This window comes from Haliotis asinina, chromosome 2, assembly GCF_037392515.1.
Source record: "Haliotis asinina isolate JCU_RB_2024 chromosome 2, JCU_Hal_asi_v2, whole genome shotgun sequence".
NCBI classification, from domain to species: domain Eukaryota; kingdom Metazoa; phylum Mollusca; class Gastropoda; order Lepetellida; family Haliotidae; genus Haliotis; species Haliotis asinina.
This window is the reverse complement of record NC_090281.1, coordinates 26,549,630-26,566,561: the sequence shown is the minus strand read 5'-3', so window position 1 is coordinate 26,566,561 and position 16,932 is coordinate 26,549,630. Positions and strand designations below refer to the sequence as shown.

Sequence of the window (16,932 nt, the reverse complement as noted above, 5' to 3'; positions counted from 1 at the left end):
TAACCCACATGCTTGTCGTAACAGGTGACTTGAGGAATCGGGTGGTCAGACTCGCTGACTTGGTTGACACATGTCATTGTATCGGATTTACGTAGATCGATGCTGTTGCTGATGATCACGGGGTTGTCTGGTCCAGACGATTATTTTCAGACCGCCGCCGAACAGAAGGAACGCTACTCTACGTTAAACAACAAACACGAAAATAACACAACTGTTTACGCTACTGGGGACTTTCTTTAGGGTACATTATTCAGTGCTGTCGGACACCAACACCAAACACAACCAGCTGTACCTGCGTTGAAATGACATGGGTTGGTTGCACATGCAGCTCGAGATATGATCATGTGTAGAAAACTTAGTGCACTAAGTTCACAAACCTTCCGGAGATGCGTGATGAGAGTGAGATAGCCTTTGTCCATAAGTTCCTACTATGAAAATGGGATTGTTCTCGTAATGCACGGTCAGAAGAAAAACATTTAGGGCACAAGGTCTATTTATAGCCAGCAAGACAGCTCTCCTTAGCAACGTGCAAGCCCGGAGTCATGAAGTACAAGGTCATGTAAAGACTGCGCTGACACTGTTTATTGATTGATGTGGGCGTGGTGTGTCAGCTGTTGTACAGTTCCGTTATGTCACCACACAGCCTTAGCAGAACGGAAAACAGGCTACGTGAAACCTGCGCTGTTCTTCCCATGTGTGTGAGAGACAGAAAGACTGACTTAGATGTTAATTTGTGCTGCTTTCAGCAATACTTTCAGCACTGATGACATACAATTTGATTTCAAACTTTTGAAATATTTACGAACATTAGCACGTGCACTCGTGGCAACAGTAACACACGAGGACAGTCAATTTCTTACGTATTTTTCAACTAATGTTTGAACGGTCTCCGTCATCTCACGTACGTAGTTGTTCAACCACGGAACTACACCTTTCTGACACAACGTTAATCTCAGCATCAAGTATAGTACGTTTACCCTCATTTGTTCACCACGAGGTCTATATACATAAAACCGTACACGTGTTCGGTGCATGTTTAGTAAGTATCTGGACTACTGACATACATTTATGAACGGTTTGATCCTTCTGAATAGTGTTCATCCACTGCTAGGCAGTTTACACTCAATGGCATACTGGCTATATGGGTCAGTAACAATCCTTAACTGAGGTGTTGAAAATTGCGAGATTAATGGAGCAGAGAGATAAAATAATTATCAGAAGATATTAGGTACAGTTCCTTGTCCCAAGAGGCATATTAAAATAAATTAGATCTCGTTGGCACATTATAGCGACATTTGACGGACCATGACGTATACTACATATCATGAAGCCTCAACGTTATTTCAGAAAGCCTTACATAGTATATACACACTACACATGGTGCATCCTCAACATCAAGCCTGTAGTAGTGAGTTTAGTTTTACGCCACTTTTAGCAATATTCCAGCGGGGGACGCCAGCAACGTTGTACCCACGTTGGAGAATCGAACTCGGATCTTCGGCGTGACGAGCGAACGATTTAACCACTAGACTATCCCAGTGTCCCGTCTGTCATAGTATATACACACTTCACGCCCAGCACCCTCAACCGTTACTACATTACGTCTATCACGGTATTTACACTACCCATAACCCATGACACCTATATAACGCTATATATAAACCCCAAATATACACTACAGACAATTCACTCCTCTCCATCAACCCATTTCACAGCTAGAATCAATATACCATATGCCTCAGGATATGGTATTTCTTTCAACGGCATTAAGAAGTTTGTGTGGACAAAATAATCGTATACGGTTCAGAAAAACGATTATACGGTCAAACTGGTTATATTTATCAAGGAGTTTAACTGAAATATTCATCCGGTTTCAATAAGTGAGACATACTGTCGGTGAGTACTGCATGACATTTGATTTTCAGATATGCGATTTAACTAGCATTTGACAGGGGTCAGAAATAAGACTAAAAAATCTCTAAAATCTGATAGTGGACGGGATGTAGATAGGGGCTGGATCGGTATCCTGTCATAATGCTTACACACAACATGCACAAATTACCGAAAACAGCTGATTCACAGGGTGGAGTTTGAAATGAAGTGTTAATTCGGTGGCGCCTTTGAACTGGTACGTGTTACATCTGGGTTCAGTCCTCTCGTCTTTCGCATACAAGTCGATGAGTTTCAGCTTAGTGCCACTAAGACGTAAGCAACAAGTAATGACATTAATGATTTTTTTTAAAAAACTTGATGTAACATTAGATAACATTTCACCACTTACCTGAGTTGATAAATCCACTGCAAGAGTAACTCGAGACGCTGCCTGTGTTTAAAGATGTGTTGGAATCTGAAAACACACACCTATCGATGTCACGTGTGTGATGTCACTATAACCACTCATCCATGGAACGAGTCGTATGACTGGCTTTGCAACCAACGCTCGTTGGAAACCGGGTCACGATTGGCTGGTGAGCTCAGACTCAGCCACGCACATGGGGCTGTCACGTGATGTGTATTGTTGTCAATCACGAAGTTTGCACGTGGTGAGCGCTTCGATGCGTGTCGAGAGAATGGGCTGGTTTGTGGTGGTGATGTTTTGGAGGGTCGTTAGCCCGCCGTATTTAATCCGGGTACGTACGACGTTGTTATGCTTTTCTGATAAAGTCTTTGTCACTTTGTCAGGGGGCCTGTGGGTTGCCTCAGAGAGATGGCCAGTAAAATGATTAATGTACACCTGGTTGTTGTGCCACAGAGTACGGTGCTGTTCGTGGTTGTGTGTGAGGGATACCGGAGTTGAGTTTGGGATGCGGTTATTGCAAATTGGAAGATTCTGTCATGCAATTGTCCATTCACCCGTAAACATTCCACTTATACCCATGCCTTCTGTACTAAGCAATGTTTCATCTTGATACCCGACCCTACAACCCCAACCCCTAACTCAACCACCAGTCTCCATACTATCAGTCCATACTATTTAAGTGACCTACACCGTGGGGAAGTTGCGTTTTACGCCAATCTCAGCAATATATACCAGAGGTCTATAAACATATAGTCTGGACCAGACAATCCAATGAGAAACAGCACATGAGTATAGGGCTACGCAATTCATTCATTCATTCATTCGTCAACCAAGCCAGCGAGTCTGACCACCCGATCCCGTTAGTCGCCTCTTACGACAACCGGAGACCAATTCCAACCCGAATCTTCACGGGTATATTTTGTCGGCACAAGAACAGCAGAGAATGTAAACAACAAACAAATACGAATCGTTTCACGATCTTCCCACTTCTACCTCTCAGATGCAAGGGACACAACTGTTTTCAAATGCTTAGAGGATCATGGGTATTATTTTAGTCAAAATAACGCTCAGATTTGGCTTATAAATCGTGTTATCCAGATCGGGCCGTGGTATGCTTGTCGTATTAAGACAGATTTCATGCTTCACACAGATCTTATAATTTAGATTTAAGGAATCTGATGATCAAATGTAAACGGTTCACCACTCGAAAACTCCCCTCCCCTACCATAACACACCTCACCCCACCTCACCACACCTTGAGTGGTGACGATTGGATATACTGGACTTGAAACTACCAATCTGAACTCCCTGACCCCGACAAAAACTACATGGTCACTGACCCGACAGCACTCGCTCTTGACATTAGAAGAAGTCAGGTGAATACGATTGAATGTACCCACAAGCACAGCAGGGAGGACTGGGAGCAGGTTGGACATTAACTCTTGTTCCACACAGAGTCAAATATCCAGTGGGAGTTGCGGGGCAATTGCTGACGTAAACAGTGTGCAAAGCGGTTCAAAGGCAGAAGGGCGTTTGTGTGTGTGTTCGTGTATGTGTGTGTGCGCGCGCGGGGAGGGGAAAGGTGGGGGTGAAGGGGAGAGGTGGGGGTGAAGGGGAGAGGTGGAAAGAGCTTGGACGGGCGTTTGCAGGGGTGCTTTGCATATAGGTCTCTGTCGCGTCCACTGTACGCAACTCTGCTTGATGGATTGTGGTGTTTAAGAATTCGAAATGGACGAGTCAAGACTTTGTGCGTGTATTCGGATGCTATGAAGAAAAAACAAATATGTGTCGGGTTGTCAGGCTCATTGACTTCACTAATGCATTGCTCATGTAAACAATTACTGGGTTGCTGATACCGCGCAGACCGATGTCATGTTGCCCTGACAACTACGTCAAACAACCCAAACACTCAAAGAAACACTGCTGACGCCCACATCGACAGTATGGGAGAGAATGTGGTATATCTATGCATGTCCCCATTTTCTCCGTATGGCCATAACCAGTGAAAGTCCTTGAATTCCCCGAAACTCAACACCATGAGCAAACACCATATCCAAACAACACACCGCTTACTACAAGTTGTATTCTGGATGCAGCTACAGGAAGTTCGTTTTCTCTTTTGGTTTTATGCTTGCAAAACGAAAAATAGGGATTTTCTTCCAACAACCTGGGGGATGGAAGATCCCCCATCAAGCGTATCAAGCGTCGAACAGAGGTGGATAGACGGGCGTGAGGGAAATATGATTTACGGCTAAAGTTGCCTTTAACCTGCATGGTCGGGTGACTGTTATTTCTCAATAAACACGTAAAGTATGTCGAGCTGAAGATCACGTGACATATCTTCCAGGGGTATACGTCTGGGGTAGGTTGGTACTCACTATCCCGTTGACTCAAAATGTATACTCGGGGGCAAAAGAAACGACATCAAAGGTAAATCTGCATTCAGTCACTGCCATATGGTTATAAACCCGTATATAAGCTAGCAACACACATGCATATGCATAAAGGTTTAAAAAGAAAAGCGTTTCAATTGTTTTTAAAGAATAAACTAAATTCACTAAAACTATCAGAATGAAAATGGAGTATATAACAAGCGCAGAGCTAGTTTTCCTGTACTTCCATCTGTTTCATACAACGTTCATTTCCCGACCCACCATAGAGCAGACAGGAACAGTGGTTGTGGTGTTTCAGATGGGTGAAAGACAGGAGCATGTTGCACAGTTGCGGGATGTGTATGGTGCATCATCTCCAGACGCCACCTTCAGACAGGACGACCAGCAGGTAGGCCTAATTCCGGAAGATCAAAGGTAGTTACCTTATGTGACAATTTCCGGTCGTTTCACTAAATGAACCAATTTGTCACTGTGACCATCCAGTCAGCAGAAGGACATTGTCCGGACATTCAAGGACATGACCAGGCCTACCATACAAAAGGTGAACAATTCATCAAAACTGAAATCATATACATTAAAACAGAACAAGAATCAACAAAATAGGAAAATAAACTTTCAAAACTGCAACAATATCATCTAAAACCGAAGCTAACGCTTTGCAACGGTAAAGTCATCGTTTGAAATGGAAACAAATTTAAAACTCGCGAATCAGCTACAACAACGCCCGAGACCGCTCGCCAAGCGTGCAAAACGGCAGTCCTAGCATCCAAAACCGGCAAACATAGCATCCCGAAACGGCATGAATATCGTCAAAGATGGCGGAGAGTGGAGACGAACAGGCTTTGGTCACCGGTTTTTCGTCACCATGAGTCTAATCTTGAGAGTTTGATCTCGGGATGTAGCGCATGAACCAAGTTCTCAGTGTCAAGCTTGCGATTCTATTATTTACCCTAGTCCTCCCTGCAATGCTAAAGGCCTAAATGAAGCAAGTCTAGATTTCCAGGTTCTGAATCTCAGGTCTCCTCGGGGCTCCTTTTCAATTTAAATGGGTCTGTTTGTTATAGTCAAAATTATTTACATTCAGAGACTAAACGGTAAACGTTAGTCTTTTTGTCCCTGAGCGATTTGGTGAACGCAAGTTAAGTACGAGGGTAGGCATGTGATTGAGACGGGGACAGGAAGACCGATCTGGTTCTTATAATCTGGAACTTAACACTTCGTCGCTCGTTATTCGTTTAGATGAGTATTTTGCGACCTGTTGTACAACCATATCCGCGATGAACAGGGACTGAGGGTGCACGGTGTATAGTGTGTATACTATGACTGCCAGGGCAGTGGGGTAGCCTAGTGGTTAAAGCGTTCGCTCGTCATGCCAACGACCTGGCTTCGATTCCCCACATGGGCACAATGTGTCAAGCCCATTTCTGGTATTCCCCGCTGTGTTTTTGTCGGAATATTGCTAAAGGCGATGTAAAACCATACTCAGTCACTCACTCACCATATCCTCCGACAGAACACAGCCATCGTGTGTCACGAAGAACATCTTAAACAGCGAGAACGTCCTGCCATCATGGCTAACACGATCTCCTATCGTTCCCAATAGGCCACCTCTGGGATCATCTGGGATGTCGGGTTCGAAAACACCAACATCCTCCTTTGGTGGATCAGGTTACAGCTGATCTCCACAGGGGAGACACGCATGAGTTGCTGAAGAACCCATCTACCGACATCTTTACCGCGACTGTGAGACCGGCTACTGTTGAGTCATCAGGGATGGTTGTGAATTGCGGATTCCCTTCTTGATCACTACCCTGTTACTAACCACAGTTCCCTTCGTCATCTTACGACGACCTCATGGCCACGTCAAAGTATTGGAGTCACAACACTAACAGCTAGTCTGTCGAGACCTTTTCTTAGTCTGTCTCACAGTTCCTGAACCACCGCAATATGTTCTCTGATTTTCCGAGCCCTGTCTGCAATACTAAAGCCTAAAGAAAAGATTCATCAGGTTCCTTGGCAACGGGTCTCTTAAAATGTTTAATATAAAAGGAATTGTATAAAAGAGCTCTTCTGTTGACACGGAGAGTTGTATGGTTCAGTGACTATGAGACAGAGTTAATCAATCATGTCCCGAGGTCATCAGTTCCTGCCAGTGTACACACATTACCATACATAATACGTGCACTCATTTCAGCGTGAGTGAGTCTTGCACCGCCTTTACTCCAGCCGTATCAAATAGTACCCATGTGGGGAATCGAACACATGTAAATGCTTTAACAATTAGGCTACACCACTTCCCACCGGTTTCAAGGCTAAATATTTAGCACATCACGTGTTTTGCAAATCAAGAGTCCTGTACAGTCACCCCGATATTCACCAGTGTGTGGAGTTTTATTGTCCATGCTGGCTATATTTATTGTTTGTGTATAGCTCGCGGCAGGTCGTGCTATCGACAAGGAAGACATCAATTTCTAAATGCTTGACCTTGACCTTCTAGAGTCAGGTGGTATAGACATGAACTACGCAACAGAGCTGTAGGCTGTCATTGAAGAATCCACCTTAGATGTGGGTTATTGTTCACAATGCCTGACAGGGAAATATCAGATCCGAATCAGGCGGCAGTATGGTGGACCGTATCAAGTTGATTTCGTACACCATTCCTCACTACTCACACATCAGTTCTTCCAACAAACAGTTAGGATACATGAGCCTCTATGTTATACACCCCCAGATGTGTATCATGAGACGCGTGCCTCAAGATATGTTCCCCAAACGTGTATCTGCAGAGATGTACCCCCGGACGTGTATCCCTAGACGTGTACCATCAGACATTTACCCCCAGACATGTAGCAACAGGCATTTACTCCCTGACATGTACCAGTAGACATTTACCCCCAGAGATGCACCCCCAGACATGCACCCTATTACATGTACCCACAGATAAGTCCCAAAGGGTGACCTTCAGTCTAAGGTTGACCGTTGATCCTTGGTTCGAATCCCGGGTCGCTCAGACAATGTTCCTAAAGGTATATGCCTTGGACACATCTCTTACACAATGTACCCCGCCATACCTAACTGGCAAGTGCACTTGCATTCATTTTCACTTTTAACTCACGCTGCCATGTTGATATAATATAGTGTGGCGTAAAACTAAATACACTCACTCACTCAGTCCACGACAAGCAGCCACGCTATGATGTAGCAGCGCTAACGTTCAAAATGGACCTTATCCAATTTCAACATCTCACTCACTAATACGCTTTTAAAATTTACAGACAATTTACAATTTAACATTGTTATCTCTACGGTGTAATTACTGTAATATGACATTGACGTGGGGGGCTAGAAAGATATATATGCATATAAACGGTACCTTTGTGGTGAAGCTATACATCTATGTCTTGACACCTCTCACATCAAGCACACACTGATGCCGCGATAAGGCGTTGACGACACATTTAAATAGCAAGTCGTCTAGCCAAACTATGAAATCCTAGAACAAGCATGAATATCTCTAAACATAACCAAAGCGCGTCATCGTACCTTCAAGAATTCCATAGCTATTAAGACACAGTTCGTTGAATCCCGCAGTCGATACCTCTGATTTAACTCACACACCCCTCCACCGGATCCGACCCTGGGAATCGAACCCGGGTCTTGACGATCGAATGCTTTAACCTCATGTCTACCCCCACTGTCCTCCATGCGTTAAAATACATGCACTTATTATATAAGTTGGACTGACCATGACGTTAGGAATTTTGAAAGTTTTCATCTACAATATTGATAATGTACTCAAGAGTTCGCATGTTTCGGGCAAGAATGCATCAATATTGATCTGAATGCCTATATGAATACCACATATGCCTTTACAAACAGCCACAAAAGAGTCATTGTGGCGCGATTCTTAGGTATTTGTTTGTTTGTTGTTTACAGTCTCTGCTGCTCTTGTGCCGATGATATTAATGCAATCTTACAAATTATACCCGTGAAGATTCGGGTTGGAGTTGGTCTTCAGCAACCCATGCTTGTCGTAAGAGGCGACTAACGGGATCGGGTGGTCAGACTCGCTGACTTGGTTGACCCATGTTTATGTGTCACAGCTGCGTAGATCGATATTCATGATGTTGATGGTCGGGTTGGCTGGTCCGGACTTGATTATTTAAAAACCGCCGTCATATAGCTGTACCTGAGTGAGACGTTAAGCAATACACAGATAAACAAACATCCCGAAACAAAATAACCATTCAATGACACGTTTTGAAGTGGAACCCGCAAGGACGTACTGACCACTCCGCTGCTTCACAAAGCAAGATGCAGTTGGTAGAATGTGTTTTGTCAGCTCGACTTCAACAACATATAAACATTAAGTGAGCGAGTGAGTGAGTTTGATTTTATGTGCTTTTATCAATATTCCAGACATATGATGCCAGGGACACCAGAAATGGCAACGCGAACGTCTCAACCAAAGCGACATCCCGACTATGTTCCTCCTAAGATTCCATAGTTACCTTGTCAAAAGCGAACACAGTCAGCCCCGTCGACACTAGTCTAATGTAACCATTTAGTATCTCAGGTAAAAAATCCAGAGGATTTCTCATTCCATATTTCAGCCACGCCCCTCTCAACAATTCCTAATGGAATGTGCTTTCTCAGTCAGACTGTAAGTTGTTTCATCATGGGACTATGGCAACAAGCATGTGACTTGTAATTACCTTACACCGAGTCATAGGCTCTTATCACAGGTGAGTGACTGAGTTTAGTTTTATGCCCCTTTTAGCAACATTTCTGGGGGAACCAGAAAATCCTTTATTATGAAAATGTAACAACTACATATATATAACTGCAAATCGACCAAATCCTGTCTGGGCAGTGAGGTAGCGTAGTGGGTAAAGTGTTCGCTCATCACGCTAACACCATAAGGGCACAACGATGACGCAATTTCTCGTCTCCCCCGACGTGATATTGCTGGAATATTGCCAAAAGCGGCGTTAAAACAAACTCACTCGGCTTTCCACAACACCTCTGAATACTTATAATGAATATATATCTTTTTGGTAGGTTTTTGGTAGGGAAAATGATGTGGTTCAGGGACTATGAGAGAAACTAAAGGTACCTCTATGACGATCAGTATGGGCAGGATGATAGGCCTGGAAATCTTTGCCTGTAGTTTTAGTGACGGTTGATTTACCACAAGCTGTTGAGCTGTTCTTGATGTGTTTCGTGATTAAGATAAGTCACATATCCAAAATATCTTTTGTAAATCGGAGCCTGACCCGAACTAACAAAATTCACCGTCCAATTGAATTTGTCATTCCACTCCTGGTCACCCCACTTGTTGGAGGAGGGATTTAGCAGCACAATACTGCTTGGAGCGATACTAGAAACAAGATAGCCTGGTCTTCCACGACCAGAACCACCAGAACCAAGGCATTCTTGGTCTGTCTGGATCACCAGAACCAAGGTATCCCCGGTCTGTCTGGATCACCAGAACCAAGGTATCCCTTGTCAGTCTGGATCACCAGAACCAAGGTATCCCTTGTCTGTCTGGATCACCAGAACCAAGGTATCCCATGTCTGTCTGGATCACCAGAACCAAGGTATCCCTTGTCTGTCTGGATCACCAGAACCAAGGTATCCCCGGTCTGTCTGGATCACCAGAACCAAGGTATCCCTTGTCTGTCTGGATCACCAGAACCAAGGTATCCCTTGTCTGTCTGGATCACCAGAACCAAGGTATCCCCGGTCTGTCTGGATCACCAGAACCAAGGTATCCCTGGTCTGTCTGGATCACCAGAACCAAGGTATCCTTGGTCAGTCTGGATCACCAGAACCAAGGCATTCTTGGTCTGTCTGGATCACCAGAACCAAGGTATCCCTTGTCTGTCTGGATCACCAGAACCAATATATAATGTATCCTTGGTCAGTCTGGATCATCAAAACCAAAGTATCCCCAGTCTGTTTGGATTGTCAAATCCAACGTATCCCTGGTTTGTCTGGATCACCAGAACCAATGTATCCTTTGTCTGTCTGGATCATCAAAACCAAAGTATCCCCAGTCTGTCTGGATTGTCAAAACCAATGTATCCCTGGTTTGTCAGGATCACCAGAACCAATGTATCCCTTGTCTGTCTGGATCACCAGAACCAAGGTATCCCTTGTCTTTCTGGATCACCAGAACCAAGGTATCCCTTGTCAGCCTGGATCATCAAAATCAAGGTATCCCCAGTCTGTCTGGATTGTCAAAACCAATGTATCCCTGGTTTGTCAGGATCACCAGAACCAAGGTATCCCTTGTCTGTCTGGATCACCAGAACCAAGGTATCCCTTGTCTTTCTGGATCACCAGAACCAAGGTATCCCCGGTCTGTCTGGATCACCAGAACCATTGTATCCTTGGTCAGTCTGGATCACCAGAACCAATGTATCCCTGGTTTGTCTGGATCACCAGAACCAAGGTATCCCTTGTCTGTCTGGATCACCAGAACCAAGGTATCCCTTGTCTGTCTGGATCACCAGAACCAAGGTATCCTTGGTCAGTCTGGATCATCAAAACCAAAGTATCCCCAGTCTGTCTGGATTGTCAAATCCAACGTATCCCTGGTTTGTCTGGATCACCAGAACCAAGGTATCCCTTGTCGGTCTGGATCATCAAAACCAAAGTATCCCCGGTCTGTCTGGATTGTCAAAACTAATGTATCCCTGGTTTGTCAGGATCACCAGAACCAAGGTATCCCTTGTCTGTCTGGATCGGCGGAACCAAGGTATCCCTTGTCTGTCTGGATCACCAGAACCAACTTATCACCGGCTTGTCTGGATCACCAGAAATAAGGTATGCCTGGTCTGTTGGCATCACCTGGACGAAGGTGATCTGTCAGTCGTGATCTGTCACCTGATCTGTCAATCGTGACTGTCGTTAAACCAGGAATAAAAGTGCTAACCAGAAAACGTTTGACATCGTTTGAGATCGCAGATTGTTATGACCTTTTCAGAAACACAACAAACCGGAGTATTACTAAATTCGGTCTGCATATCATATATGCGCGTTTTACCATTTGGTGATTTTAGTTGACTGTATTCAACGTGAGTTGAATAGCTAAGTGTTCCAGATATTACACGTATGTAAAGCACAGACTGAGAATGAGGAACGTCAGATATATATCTGACATATTTCAGTGCTTGGAAAAGCTGCTGTGTCACCTGTTGTGCCACAGATATGTGAAAAGTCATCGTTCATTATTAATCAACAGTGGACAGTTAAACTTCATTCATGCTTAACAGAATACATAAATGCTATCAATGCCCAGTTGATGATGTTTATTCAAATATATTTGATATTTCCGCAAATAGGTATTTTATTGTGTTTCGGACAATAAAATTAATGCAACTAATTCTCTCCAACGATGACGGCACTAGGAGGCTGCTTACCAAGTACCAAATCGATGATAGGTCACGACATTCTGCAGGGGACTCGTTTACTCAATCACAATGTTCACCACATCTTGCACAATACCAATTTAGATAGATGATAGTGTTCATTTGACATTGCAAGAGATCTGGGACTCCTTTCACGAAGCAACCTTTGCTATGGTTAACCCTAACTCCCATTCATTAACACCGCACTAAGGCTGACAGGGGTTAAAAATCCCATTGTCCGACGCCCGGGACATATCAGTTTTCCTTTCGGGCAATCAAATAATGGTATCTTACTTGTCCGTGGACTACTAGATAATTTCTAGTTATGGCTTCAAACTGCAAATAATTTAATTTCATATCAGCTGAACATGAAGCTATTAAAGTTCGCAATGATAATAATGTGGAGCTAGTAGAGAGTGAAATTATCGCTCTTTGATAAATAGTCTAGTAAACATTAATATCACGCATTTTGTCAGAAAATCAGGGCAAGTGGAAAATTAGTCAGGACGTTACTTTCTTGAAGTCACTTGCCCTGTGGCAAGTGGCTTTTCAACATATTTTTGAACCCCTGCGGTCACTTATAAGGTTACCTTAGTGACTGACTTAGAATCGCTCTACTGCTTTGTGTAAGGAGGACAATAAGTAAAATATTCTCATGTACAGGATCCGTTTGCAAGTGTTCACATCATCTTTCAATGTTACCACTACACAATGGAAATTTCCACCACATCTTGCACGGTTATGATGACAATGTTCCCTGCCGTTCCCTGCCGTTCCCTGCCGTTCCCTGCTACCACGTAAGTCATATCTCACAGTATACGTCTATGGAGTGCAGTCAGGCGTTTACAGTTTATGCACATTGTATAATAGTGTTGCTATACCAATATACATATACCGGGAATTACCAGAGCATGCTCCGTTCGTGAGTCATATTGAGAAGAAGATGATAGCGCTTATATTCCAGCCCAGAATATGATATTAGTGTCAGCTGAAGTGTAAAAAACGCCAGTCAGCAAGGTCAAGATCAACCCTTTACGTAATATGTCTCCTTCCCGATATAATGCTACCTAGTTCAAAGGCTCATAGCTGCATGCTCGAACGATTTCATGTATGCGTTTAAACTGATTCCTTTGTCCCTGTAATAAAACCTTTCGAAAGACATGCTGTTGCACAGATGGCGCAAGATAGCAGACAACCGGTTATATATGATCCTGACGCTGAACCCATGCTTATCGAGTGAATTATTCGGTTAGCAACTCAAGCCATCTCCTCCTACAAACATGGGTGGTCGAAGGCCAATTAGAATCCAGATAAGTCTACCAACACAGGTACACTACAGAGAAAGCTGAAACGTCTCATAAATGCATAATAATCAGACGTACTGGTAACCTGCGAAAATAGTTACAAAAACCTCAATTCCTATTAAGTCCGTTGCCTACATGTTGAATTTGTGCAAATGCTCCATACGTTTGATCCTACATTCTTGCGCACAAAAATGTCAAACCTTAGCTGGCTTACCGGTGAATTGAATCCTGTCACCAAACCTGCTCCAATTTGGAGTAAGCAGACCCATGTGCTAAAGATGGACTCGCGAATTAAAGTAACTTTCAAACCAGTCTTTATCACGGATTTTTCTTTGTTCTTATCTAGCGTTTGTTATACTAAAATATAACAGCTTACACTTGGATCAGTCAAGCTATAATTGCTTTAAGATTAGTTAATCTTGTTTACATATAATAGAATTAGCAGGGAATTGCTGAGGCCAGCTGTAAAATGTAAACGCAAAGACATTATGAATTTATATAGAAAAAGGAATTCTCTTTTACATGTACATCAGTACAGGACATGCATACTTCTGCAGACTACGAGAACACAATGAGAAATGAAAGGCGTCTGGATTGTGTCATTGCTCCATAGAAGCCAGATCTATGGTCAAGCCATGCTTCTATTGTCAACAATCCCCAGGCTCGTAAGATTTCTTGGACCAAACAGAATACTTAACAGATGCATGGAGAGAGGTAAATGCTAAACAAACGAGTATACATGGTAGAAAAAGAACCCTCTTCAACATAAATAGTCACATATCCATTATACCTGGTTACTATAGTGGCCATTCTGCTGTAACGCTAGCTTTATCGACATCAAATATAAGGAGAAGGGGCGCGGTTATAGGGAGCTTAACACATCATTACTCAGACGAGAGTATTATGGAAATAAAAGGACAAAAACCTAGCTTTGAAATTTCACAAAAACCATTATCAAATTACGTTTATGAAATTGAAAATTGTATTGTTTACACGGCATTATGAAATATTTTTCAGAAAAATGAACCTTCTTGTAATTTAGATTTACGTTTTTCACATTCTCTATATTACTATGCAACATTTCAATTGTTAAATCTATACTTACCAACCGATATACATTATTCTGTCTGCGTTTTCATATGTAATTTGTACTAATTTGCTCTACCCATGTATTATATTCAACTGCAGCCAAAATATATTTTTTAAAGATAGTTTAAGAATTTTCAGTACACTGTTATTACGCTACAGACTATTGCAGAAACGTGGGCTGGCGTCAATCACATCGAAACATGAGTCTCCTTAACCTATTCAGGCAATGACCAACTTTTCAGCCGATCCGAATTTTCTTCGGTGAAAGTGAAAATAGACACTACAAACAACTCTGGTTACACTGAATTTCAATTTCTTGTTTCATAAGGAAATGGTTTTTACAAATGAATTTCAGTTTTAGTCTTTAATGGAACCTTATTTCTGTATTTATGTCGAGGTTTAGGCAGCATACCGTAACTAAGAAACCACAGACTGTCCCTGAGGTGGTGAAATGATTCACAATGCATCTGGCGCACTGGTTGCACCTTGTTATGTGTTTTTTGCGTTCATTCAGAGTAGTTCTGTAACACACAGTGAGACTGATATAATATCGATTCCGTACCAGACCGAAGTTTTCTGGCGGCAGAGTCTCATTTTGAGATTTTCACGTTTCCGTTTGTTAGAGCTCGCTGAACAATAGAGCACGGTGTAAGACGTGTTGGAAGGATTAGAGGAGCGTCATGTTGCAATATTCAAGTGCTTAGACTTATCAAATCATACTGATTATTATTTATGTATGCAGTTAAATGAATGAGTCTAAACATTCTGGACTTGTTATCGCACTAAGTTGCGCAATAGGGCGGAACCCAGTAAACGGGAAACGAGACTTTCTGTAATCAATGTTTTGACTAGTACAAGGCTGGGGATGTATACAAAGTCCGACGTACCGTGACCTACTGCACTAACGTATGACGTTTAAGACGTCACCATGACATCCGTTAACGCGTCGCAGTCGTACTGACAGTTTTTCTATTTCGATTTTAGTGGGTTGCTTAACGCCTCTCTCAGCAATATTTCAGGTATATGGTGGCGGTCTGCAAACTGTGAATAATGGATTCTGAAACAGGCAATCCAGTGTTAAAAATCATGACTATACATCTGCACAGTTGGAATACATATCATTTGCCAATTAAGACATCCGACGTGACGCTTAGGTATGGTGGATGATTTGGGTCATCGCTTTCCTTATAACTCGGCCGCGAGAAAGTGAGTGAGTTTTAGTTTTTGGATATGATGACATGTGTCAACCAAGTCTGACCACAACCAAGTCTGACCAAGTCTGAACGACAAGAATGCATTACTGAATGCCAATAGTCGATAGTCACGAGTCTAGAAAAGCATAGCACAAGTTGAGAGTCTTTGGCCCTTATTATCCACCATGTTTAGTCACCGGTTCAACTCCGGTGAATTTAAAGCTGGGATCTTGCTAGATATCTGCACTAAATATAGAACGTCAGTGTGAAGGAATACCCAGTCTTGATTTTCCTCAGAAACAAGTTGCGTTTGGGGAAACGAAAAAAGTAGCTGTAAAATTTATGGGAATGATCGCTGAAAAATCAGTGTGTCAAAATTTGTTCAAGTATATTGCTGGAATATTGCTAAAAGCGAGATTAAACCAAAGTTTGTTCAATAATGGAAGTTATGGAACTGTTGACCCATACCTGCTCACACATAAACACTGTAGCTTGATGTGAAGTGTAAAGTCCCTTACCTGTGCCAGGATCTGCTGATCGGTAAATTGTGTCGCAGATCTGTCACCACGACCGAGCTCGCGACTCACTTGCGTTACCTTTGGCTTTCCTCACACACTGAGCCCACAAGCAGTGATACTTGCTGTTGCTGTTTATTTCCGTGTAATAGAAACTCACTCGCAGGGCATGTACGTCCGACAGACTTGCGTTTTGGAAAGCGGGAAGATGATTTTACGTTTGCTTCCTTTACCGTCGTCGCGATGGGGTTTGTCCCTTGTGTCTTGATTCAGAACATTTCGCGATATCATTGACTGACCGATTATTGTTTCAATGTTCAACAATATTCCAGCTAAATGGCGGTGATCTTTAAATAATCGATTCTGGACCAGACAATCCAGTGATCAACGACATGATCATCGATCTAAGCAACTGGGATACGCTGAGGTGTGTCAAAAACAAGTCAGCGATCCTGACCACACGATCCCGTTAGTTGCCTCCGACGACAAGCATGGGTTGCTGAGGACCATTTCTTAACCGGATCTTCACAGGTCTTCGCGATATCAAAACAGAGGACAAGTAATGTAAAGATCAACCTTTAATATAAATATCAGTTATTTCAACATACAGCTCAAAGATTTAGAACCTGAGCAAATCTGTGCTTTGTACTTCAGAAAGGTTAGGTTTAGTTCAGGTGTTGTATAACCTGGTACTCAACAGTATTTCAGCTATCAGATGATGGTC

General features: G+C 42.8%; 1 protein-coding gene across 2 annotated transcripts in view; it reads right to left on the bottom strand.

Moving 5' to 3' along the window:
• Positions 1 to 16,350, bottom strand: part of LOC137273503 (glutamine synthetase-like) — a 39,590-nt gene extending 23,240 nt beyond the window's left edge. The window contains exons 1-2 of one of the 2 annotated variants that reach the window (XM_067806220.1): positions 16,212 to 16,305; positions 2,282 to 2,347 (exon numbers count right to left, since the gene is read on the bottom strand). The gene's annotated coding sequence lies outside the window, so the exon portion shown is untranslated. Of the gene's footprint in view, positions 1 to 2,281; positions 2,348 to 16,211 lie in introns of both variants that reach the window. The other variant, XM_067806221.1, reaches the window with a different exon arrangement.
• Positions 16,351 to 16,932: the final 582 nt, after the last annotated feature.